Raw genomic sequence first — 10,586 nt, 5'->3', positions numbered from 1 at the left:
GGAATATCGAGAATAGCAATGGCCCCAGACAGCTTCCTTGTGGTACACCACATTGTAACTTGTTCACATATGATGCATTTTACTCCCCTGTGGGACTGAAATGTAAGTCAATCAAAAGCATGACACACAAGTACAAATAAGGAAGTGCACAAGTATCCAAACTCAGCTTGAACAAGAATATTGTACATAAGAATATAATATAACTTTGATAACCAGTGTATTAATTAGAAAACATCAGTTCCACTTTGTGCTGCAGTTTCAGGTGCTTCCTATCTGGTGGCTGAATAAATAGCATTTGACTTCACCTCTCTGTCTGGTGCAGGCTGGTGGTATCTTTTTGATTTTGGACGAAAGGTTACAGCTGCATAGTTCAGGTCATCTGAGCTCTGAGTCTGTGAATATAAATATTTTCAGTTACTCCTCTCATACAGCTGAGTGTATGAGAAATGAGAAAAAGACCCTATCCTTAACTAACAAATGACTTTTAGTGGTTTTAGCACTAAAATACAAAAATTTTAAAATGAAACTTAATAAACTTCACCTCTGTCTGTTGTGGATTCTGTTCTTCAACATGAGCTGAATGACAGAAATGATACGTGTGGTCAGTTTATTAACATTGGTTATAAATATTGCTGTTGATACATTTTGTTAAATATGAAGTTATAAGACAGAATGATGTGAAAATACAGTAAATCTACATAAAACTACCTTTGTGAAGCTTTCTGATTTTAACAGCCAGACAAATGATGACCATAATGAGGAAAATAATCAGACCTCCCAGGATCACACTCGTCAACTTTGTTGTTCCATCAAACTCTTCAACAGGAAAGATTGTTAAATTAGACTTTCACTTTGCTATATTTAAATGGACAAATACGACAAACAGAATTTCAAAATTCAAAATTAGAACTGTCTGATGAATCTACAATCTAACATTTAAGTCTATATCATGAAGTTCGCCAAAAGACAGACCAAACTTTACAACAATCTTACCTTGAACCTCTAAATATGTTGCATCCACAATAAGCGGGTTTTTGCTTATGTAGTAGCCACAGAAATACAGCCCAGAGTCAGATGAATTGACTTGTTTGATTTTAAGAAAAACTGTGGAGATGTTGGAGCTCATTTCAAAATCTCCATTTTGAAATCCATGGCAGAGTGAAGCAGGCTCATGAGGCTTGAACATGAAGGAGACACAGTGGGGCTGGGATCTCCTGACCACTCTGAACCAAACTATCTGAGTGGGAGAACTTGAAAAGTTGGAGCACAGCAGTGTGACTTCTTCACCTGACTGAACCTCCACAGTCTGAGACTCAGAAAGTGAGATGCAGATCCAGCCTGAAACAGACAGACAGAATTATTAATCATTTGGCTGACAGGTATGTGATCAGTGTCTTTACATAATCATATTAACAGTAAGCAATACAGTCAGTGCTGTGAAGTAATTCAATGACAGTACTTACATAAGCTGCATAGAAGTAAAAGCGTGACCACGGTGAAGTTCCTCATTGTGTGTATGATCGTGTCAACGCAATGCGTCTCAACAACACTGAGTCCGTCCCCCACACACACTGAAGGTGTGGTTTAAGAAGTTTATCATATGACACAAAGTTAAACCCATGTTGTTTGTAAATTTTATATCTTGGTGTGGGGGTGAGTGGTGTGGAGAGTTTGTGGGCTTGCACAGATGCCTATCATGATGTGAACACCAGTCAGTCATATTCTTTAACTAACTCAGTGCTGTTTTAGGCAGAGAAAGAGAATGGAGCTATTCAAATGCTTTGAAAGTGCTGGTTAAAGCGAAATTTATACTTCTGTGTCAAATCGACGCCGTACCTACGCCGTACCTACGCCGTACCTATGCTCTAACCTTTGCCCTACCTACGCTGTAACCTACACCGTAGCCTATGCCGTAGCCTGACGTGCACCTCCCCAGAAATGTAACTACACCTTGCAGTGACACAGATTTCCTGCCTATCTTTGTAAGCTGAAACCATTTCCCTCAGTGGAAACGAAGCATTTACTTACTTTAATTTCACAGATAGAAAACAATTAATTGTGAAGACAATAAAGCCTCCACAGAATAGCATTTTATGTCTTGTGTGAGATTTATCCTGGCTTCATATGAGTAGAGGAAATCTCTGCTAGTCGCTAGTCTAATTTATACAATGTAAAATGCCATAGGCTTGTAACGTTAGCATGTTGTATTTGTTTGGAAAACGTGTTTAGTATAAGACCGTTGTTTTGTCAGTGAACCTTGTGAGTTGGGTTGATCACCTGTCCGTCTGTATGTTTGTCCCATTCTTGTGAACATGATATCTCAAGAACGCCTTGAGGGAATTTCTTCAATTTGGCACAAACGTCCACTTGGACCTAGTCAGTGATCTAGGCAGTTCAGCATTGGGTCCATGTGACCTCAAGAATTCATACACTTATTTGATCAAATTTGCCACAAATGTCTAATAGGATAAAATAATGAAGTGATGACACTTTATTCAAAAGGTCAAAGGTCAACTTCACTGTGACATCATAATGTTCAGCTAAAACACTCTCCTGGCCATTTTTCAGCATAATATCTCAGGAACAGAAGGGGAGACATACGGTCAGATACTGAATTGATGTGTGTGAGACATCCATGTTTTCACAGACATGGATTTAAACTGTAAGTGCAACTTGACTGGTTTATGGAGCCATACAATCCCGAGGTGATAATTCTAGTTAAAAACCTGCAATTTTACCTGCCCAGATTTCCATTTTCCTCATTCTGTTCTGTATGAAAAAGTTACCCCAAGAAACCCTAAACAAAAGGGCCAAAGGACATGATCGCTTGTAGAAATCATGGACATCAAAATGAACATTTTTCCTTGCTGTTCATGTTCCTGAACATATTGTAAATATATTAAAACTGCAAGGCCACTAAACCATGCTTTTCACTGACACATTATGTCATCTCCCAGTGGTGTCTGGGCCACCAAACTTGGAGTTAGGGTGAGAGTTAGGGGTTAGGGTTATGCCTAACCTTCACCCTGATACGAACCCTTTTTTAACGTCCCCTCCCTGCATTACTGCAGCATTAGTGCCACAAAACGTGGGTGTTTCAAGCCAAAACATGACCAAGTCTTTTTTGTAGCTAAACATAACCACACCTTCACCACATTGTTGCTGAGAAACATTAAGTTTCAACATATCCGCTACAAGATAATGTAAGCCTACAAATGTAAAGTATCTGAGGTCTGCAAAAATGTACAATACAAACATTGTTTTTCTGAAGTAGAGACAGATGGATGGGAACTGCACTTGCTGCAGCTTTGCTGTGACCTGTCATGTTCTAAACACAGCCTGTTGAGGTTTCATATGACGATGCGAAACACTTTACATCTTCTCACACATGCTGTGTGTGATTCTGATGCGAGAGCTGAAGGCCTCGCTGATGATACAGATAAAGAATCTTCACTGACACACAGCAACAACAACAGTGATACATAGACAAAACATATCATCAATGATTATTTTTTGTGTTTTGTGGGCGTTGCTGACAGTGTGAAAGAATCACACTGTAAAAAATAGTTTGTTGCTGAAGTCACAGTCCTCCTGTGGTTCTCTTACAAGTTGACACAGTACTTTAAGTACTGTTTCATATGAGGATGATGATGGCGCTTTTTTACTCTTGGGAAACAGGAGTGCCTTTGTTGTGTGTGGTTCTGATGCAGAGAGCTGAAGGCCTCGCTAATGATACAGATAGAGACTTAGCAGTTTCATGTCGGAACTATTTTCACCCACCAATTGTATCACCACGCAGAAGGAAGCATGCATCTACTGCTATCTCACCTAGCATCACTGAGCTAGCCTATGTTACAGGTCAGGCAAGGAGGACGCCATTAATGTTTAAATCTCGAGTAACTGGGTCATGATTTCTGGAAAGAGACATTGCTGTTGAGTTTTTCAAATGTGTTTTTTTGGCACTTTGAGCACCACAAGCCAAGTGCCATCTAGTTCCATTATACTGGATAGAAGGCAGACATAAGTAAGGTCGATATCTTCAACACTCAGCAACTCACACCAAAACAAACTAAACTGATAAGTAAAGCCACAGATCAGAAGAAAATATCTATTTTTAATGTTGGGGTGAACTGTCCCTTTAAGTCTATCCATTGACAGCATGAATAACACAACTTTCCACTCCTCTCTCTCTCTCTCTGTCTCTCTCTCTCTGTTTCTTCTGTCAGGTCATCAGAATCCAGATTTGGTGAATGAAAGTATTTACAGTCTCACATCAAACCCAGCTGAGTTGGTGAGAAGAAATAAAATAATTCACTGATAACTTACTTGGAGTGATTCCAGCACAATTTAAACCAGAAAACATAAAATGATAAAGTTGTCCCTTAATTAAACCTCAATCTTAATACCATTTTAAAATCTGATTTACCTCACTCTAATGTGTATTCCGTTCTTCATTAGCAGCTACAACACTGGTTCTCAGACTGTGGTGTACCACTATTGGTATGGGAGCTCCCTCTAGTGGTACGTAGGGGAATTGCTCATATATATTAAAAAAAAAAAAAAATCAATTGAAAAAAATTCAAAAAGGATAAAATGAACGTTTTCAGTGCAATTGTGGCTCAAAATGGAACTATAAGGAAGAGAATTTGGATGAGGAGGAGAATATTTTATATACAGTATTTTCAGTGGCTGAACAGGGAAGGCCTACGCTATTGTATTTTAACTATCATAATGTGGTGGGTCTTAGGGAACCAACTATTTTCTGAGGTAACATGGTGTAAAAAGTTTAAGAACTACTGAGGTAAAAGACAAAGAAAAAATACATCTCCATCCCTAAAAACATTGTTAATGTAATCTGCCAAAGAGGAAGTTTGAATTTGTCCAGCATATTGAGAAACAACTTTCAACGACTACCTGTCTGAAGTTTACCATCTAAGGTTTGCCATTTAAGCTAGTTGGTAACTTTTATTGAAAAAATAACTTTTTCATATTTACAACTGTCCCCATATTAACAAAGCACTAAATGAGACAGATAATCTGTGGAAAAAAATCATATTGAAGCTGTGCTCAAACAGTCTCTGACAGTTTGTGCTTCACTTCAGACCTTGTTTCAGAGTTATCAGGCCTGATGACTTTCACCGCAGGCCTAACCTCTTCCTGTCAAACAAGTGATGCACTCACCCACTCCTCCACTGCTGCAGACCTCATCTAACCCTTGCTATAAGAGACTGCGGACAGGCTCGTCCTCTATCAAACACCAGTCATATACTTTGGTTCTCAAATTTGAGCTCAAAGGCAAGTCAGAGAGAGACAGAGAAAAGAAGACACAGGTTAGAGATGAAGTGACTGTAACCCACAGCCACCCCTACAAAGCACAGCAGCAGATTAACATGACAAAGCATCCTCCTGATGCTTTTTGTTGTTTGGTGGCCTCTTCCAACATGATAATAATGATCAGGGCTTTTGCCGCTCAGGATCACATACATGACATTACAGACCTTTAATCTAATAAGCCTCATGATGTTCAACTCAGTTGTGTTCAGGGGCGGAAATCCCGGGGGGGACAGGGGGGACATGACTCCCCCTTCAGTAAAGCTGTACCCCCCTAGAATAATTTGAGACACAATTAATAATTTTTGAACAATGCAGTAGTATTTATTGAAAGCAGAATGTAAGCAGCGCTCATTATAATCGCGCAATAATGTGCTATTTAAATCTTAAAAGATTGAGTCCCCCCCTCCCATTCCTAGTAGTGGTATATCCCACACTCTTTCCAAGGGGCGGGGCTGCTTGCAGTGTTGCCAACTTAGCGACTTTGTCACTATATTTAGCGACTTTTCAGACCCCTTTAGCGACTCTTTTTCAAAAAAGCGACTAGCGACAAATCCAGCAACTTTTTCTGATGTTATTGAAGACTTCTGGAGACTCTGTTGTGAGAGCACGTATCATGTTGTCGGATGGAATTATCAGTATACTTCTGACGATGATGGTGATACAACATCACCCAGCTTCTTCCAACATGATAATAATGATCAGTGCTTTTGACACTCATGATCACATACATTTCATGACTGAACTTTAATCTAACAAGCCTCATAATTTTCAACTCAGTTGTGCTGTCTCCTCCTGCCAAGCAACTGAGGTGTTACTGTTTTTGTATGAGTTATAGTATTTCATTCAGCTGTCTTTATATGGTTGAAATAAAAGCTACACTTGAAACTGCACTGTTGCAGACCTCCATCTAACTCATCAAACTCTTAATCATAAGAGAACCGAAACATTCTTTTTATTTGGATCCCCATTTCCTTCTACCAAGGTAGCAACAATTCTTCATGGTGTCCACACAAGTAAACATTACATCATAAAATAAAACAAATATTTAATTAAAAATCCAATCAAAGGCAAAGGAAAACAGGCAAACTATAAAAACAAAGTACAATAAAACTACTAATGACAATAATTCTCACAATGACAACAAGTACCCACACAATTTTCAAACATTCATTAAAACATTTGATACAGCTCAAAAATTGACAGTAGCACAACCATGGATGGATTACTGACCAGGTCTACAAGGGAACAGACCCAGGGACCCAAATGACACTTGAATTAACACATACTGACCAGAAAGAGACTCAAAATGACCACAAAGACACAGAATGACCACAGAGGGACAAAAAAAAAGACCAGAAATACACAAAATGACTCAAAAAGACAAATTTCCACAAAGAGGCAGAAAAAAATCACAAGGAGACACAAAATGACCTCAAAGAGACACAAACATGACTACAAAGAGACAAAATGACTACAGAGAGACACAAAAATGACCAAAGAGGCAGAAAAAAATCACAAGAAGACACAAAATGACCTTAAAGCGACAATGGCCAATGGCAAACCATTCAAGAATTGCATTCCTCTGAACATAACAACACATTGCCTTGCAATAGTTTTGAACACTCCTGTGTGTCGGGGCTCTGAAACACCAAGCTGATGGACTGCTGTTGGTCAGCATTAGGCTGTCAGTGAGCATCTGTTGCCCTAGTTTTGTGGTGTGCCCAGCACCATTGGCACTATCTGTCCCTTGTTGCCTGATTTTTGGTCAATTCAGCATGTTAAATAAGCATAGGAGCCAGAAGAGCCCGTCACTGAGAGAAATTACTCTGATTGGCAGTTCAGTTCAGTGCATGAGTAGCAAAACAGAAGTGAGGAAAGCAAACAAATGGATAAAGTCAAGAAGGAGTGAGATCCAAACAAATTTGTTTTTAGCTAAGATTATTTTTTTTTTAGCCATTAAGCTATTTAGCAGAAACAGTTAATAATTGTTTATGTAACTGTTCACTGTTGCTTGGTAAGAATGCTTTGTTATTTCAACATTGGGTTATGTTGCTAATGTACTAACTAGCTAACTAGCATCTTTAATCTGTCTTGTTGGTCTTTTGTTTTATCTCTTTTTGAATGACGAATACAGACTACCGCTGCCTGCTGCTATGGTGAGTTATTTCCTCTTACTCAGCTGCAGAGTGTATGTGCTAGTCAGCTGTTGGCTGCAGTCTTTATGGCATGTTTAAATACCACTTTTTGGCTGAGACACCAGAGGTGAGGCAATGCAACGGTCTGCCTTTGTCGCCACTAGTTCTTTGCCGTTGTTTTAAAGTATCTGGGCTTTAATATTCCTCTAAGGAGTTTGGTTTCCTTTACTTGTTCCACAGGCACTCCCTGCACAGACAACTTTAGCCATGGCTTATGTATAAGTCTGAAATTAGATCCAAACATGATACTTTTGTTTTTATAGATTAAGAGCAAACTTGTTATTCCAAGGCCACATTGCAACCGATTGTAATGACCTTTTTCAAAGCACTTGACAATTTCCCCAGGTGATACTAATGGTAAATACAGTGTGGTATCATCTGCATATAAAAGTGCTCTTTGTTGAGAACAACAGGAATATCGAGAATAGCAATGGCCCCAGACAGCTTCCTTGTGGTACACCACATTGTAACTTGTTCACATATGATGCATTTTACTCCCCTGTGGGACTGAAATGTAAGTCAATCAAAAGCATGACACACAAGTACAAATAAGGAAGTGCACAAGTATCCAAACTCAGCTTGAACAAGAATATTGTACATAAGAATATAACTTTGATAACCAGTGTATTAATAAGAAAACATCAGTTCCACTTTGAGCTGCAGTTTCAGGTGCTTCCTATCTGGTGGCTGAATAAATAGCATTTGGCTTCACTTCTCTGTCTGGTGCAGGCTGGTGGTTTCTTTTTGATTTTGGACGAAAGGTTACAGCTGCATAGTTCAGGTCATCTGAGCTCTGAGTCTGTGAATACAAATATTTTCAGTTATGCCTCTCATACAGCTGCATTTATGAGACATGAGGAAAAGACCCTATCCTTAACTAACAAATGACTTTTAGTGGTTTTAGCACTAAAATACAAAAATTTTAAAATGAAACTTAATAAACTTCACCTCTGTCTGTTGTGGATTCTGTTCTTCAACATGAGCTGAATGACAGAAATGATACGTGTGGTCAGTTTATTAACACTGGTTATAAATATTGCTGTTGATACATTTTGTTAAATATGAAGTTATAAGAAAGAATGATGTAAAAAAATATTAAATCTGCGTAAAACTACCTTTGTGAAGCTTTCTGATTTTAACAGCCAGACAAATGATGACCATAATGAGGAAAATAATCAGACCTCCCAGGATCACACTCATCAGCTTTGTTGTTCCATCAAACTCTTCAACAAGAAAGATTGTTAAATTAGCCTTAAACTTTGCTATATTTAAATGGACACAAATGATTGACAGGGTTTTTTTTGTGAAGCAGGAAATATTCAAAACTGAATCTATCTGATGAATCTACAGTCTAATATTTAAGTCTATATCATGAATTTTGCCAAAAGACAGACCAAACTTTACAACAATCTTACCTTGAACATCTAAATATGTTGCATCCACAATAACTGGTTTTTTGCTTACGTAATAGCCACAGAAATACAGCCCAGAGTCAGATGAATTTACTTGTTTGATTTTGAGAAAAACTGTGGAGATGTTGGCGCTCATTTCAAAATTTCCATTTTGAAATCCATCACAGAGTGAAGCAGGCTCATGAGGCTTGAACATGTGGGAGACACAGTGGGGCTGGGATCTCCTGACCACTCTGAACCAAAATACCTGAGTGGGAGAACTTGAAAAGTTGGAGCACAGCAGTGTGACTTCTTCACCTGACTGAACCTCCACAGTCTGAGACTCAGAAAGTGAGACGCAGATCCAGCCTGAAACAGACAGACAGAATTATTAATCATTTGGCTGACAGGTATGTGATCAGTGTCTTTATATAATCTTATTAATAGTAAGCAATACAGTCAGTGCTGTGAAGTAATTCAATGACAGTACTTACATAAGCTGCATAGAAGTAAAAGTGTGACCACGGTAAAGTTCCTCATTGTGTGTATGATTATGTCAATGCAATGTGGCTCAACAACACTGAGTCCGTCCCCCACACACACTGAAGGTGTGGTTTAAGAATCATATTATCATATGACACAAAGTTAAACCTGTGTTGTTTGTAGATTTTATATCTCAGTGTGGGGGTGAATGGTGTGAAGAGTTTGTTGGCTTGCACAGATGCCTATCATGGTGTGAACACCAGTCAGTCATATTCTTTAACTAGCTCAGTGCTGTTTTAGGCAGAGAAAGAGAATGGAGCTATTCAAATGCTTTGAAAGTGCTGGTTAAAGTGAGATTTATACTTCTGCGTCAAATAGACGCCATACCTACGCCGTACATATGCCCAGGGATGGGCAGTATTTCTATTACTTGTATTTAAAATACGTATTTCAATTACATTTGAGTATTTTGTCATTTGTATTTGATAAGGCCGATAAAAAGCAAATGTAATTTGTAACAAAATACTTTTGAGTGGAATAATTTTGTAATTAAAATACTCAAAATACTTTCTCCACGAATCAAAAAACAAAACTAATAGGCTACACATTCTTATAATATTGGATGTAACAATATTTTTTACTTTTTAATTTTTTTTTTTTTAAAGTTGGGCCATTCAATGTGCCCTTCAGTGACCTAGTGGTCTGTTTTACTGGACTGTGCATAACATAGGAAATCGTATGTTGTTGTGGTTGATGCTTGGGATGAGTATGCTACAAATAAATTGCCTCACGTGGGATCAATAAAGTTGTCTGAATCTAAATCTGAATCAATAAATAATATTTTAGGGTAGCCTACATGTCCCTAGCTTTTTTTTTCTCTTTAAAAGTTGAACACAGGGCTCCAAAGTCTCCAAGGTGTGCAAACAAGTGAACTAGCTACAGTAGCTACAGCATGTTGCTGCTGTTTAGCTAGACCGTTGGTGGACAGTTCACAGCACAGCTAGACTAGACTTGCCAGGCATGCTGCTCACGGGGATGGACCCATGCTACCAGTAGACTACCTTGCTGCTCACGTCTTCCAAGTTCAACAGATTGTCTGTCAAGGTAAATATTTTATCTGAGTGTGACAGATGTCCACTGGCCTGATGTTTTTGGTTAAGGACTTTTTGTGTTATTCACAAAA

General features: G+C 38.5%; 1 pseudogene across 1 annotated transcript; it reads right to left on the bottom strand.

Annotated features, from left to right (window-relative positions):
* Window positions 1–224: 224 nt before the first annotated feature.
* Window positions 225–9,461, bottom strand: LOC144459686 (uncharacterized; annotated as a pseudogene). The gene is made up of 10 exons (XR_013488515.1): window positions 9,415–9,461; window positions 8,945–9,289; window positions 8,645–8,752; window positions 8,478–8,512; window positions 8,209–8,328; window positions 1,464–1,581; window positions 994–1,338; window positions 709–816; window positions 542–576; window positions 225–392 (listed from the first exon to the last, which is right to left on the bottom strand). The product of XR_013488515.1 is annotated as an uncharacterized LOC144459686 (transcript).
* Window positions 9,462–10,586: the final 1,125 nt, after the last annotated feature.

This window comes from Epinephelus lanceolatus, chromosome 22, assembly GCF_041903045.1.
Source record: "Epinephelus lanceolatus isolate andai-2023 chromosome 22, ASM4190304v1, whole genome shotgun sequence".
NCBI classification, from domain to species: Eukaryota; Metazoa; Chordata; class Actinopteri; order Perciformes; family Serranidae; genus Epinephelus; species Epinephelus lanceolatus.
Note: the sequence above shows the minus strand (reverse complement) of the source record. Positions and strands in the feature narration are given on the sequence as shown.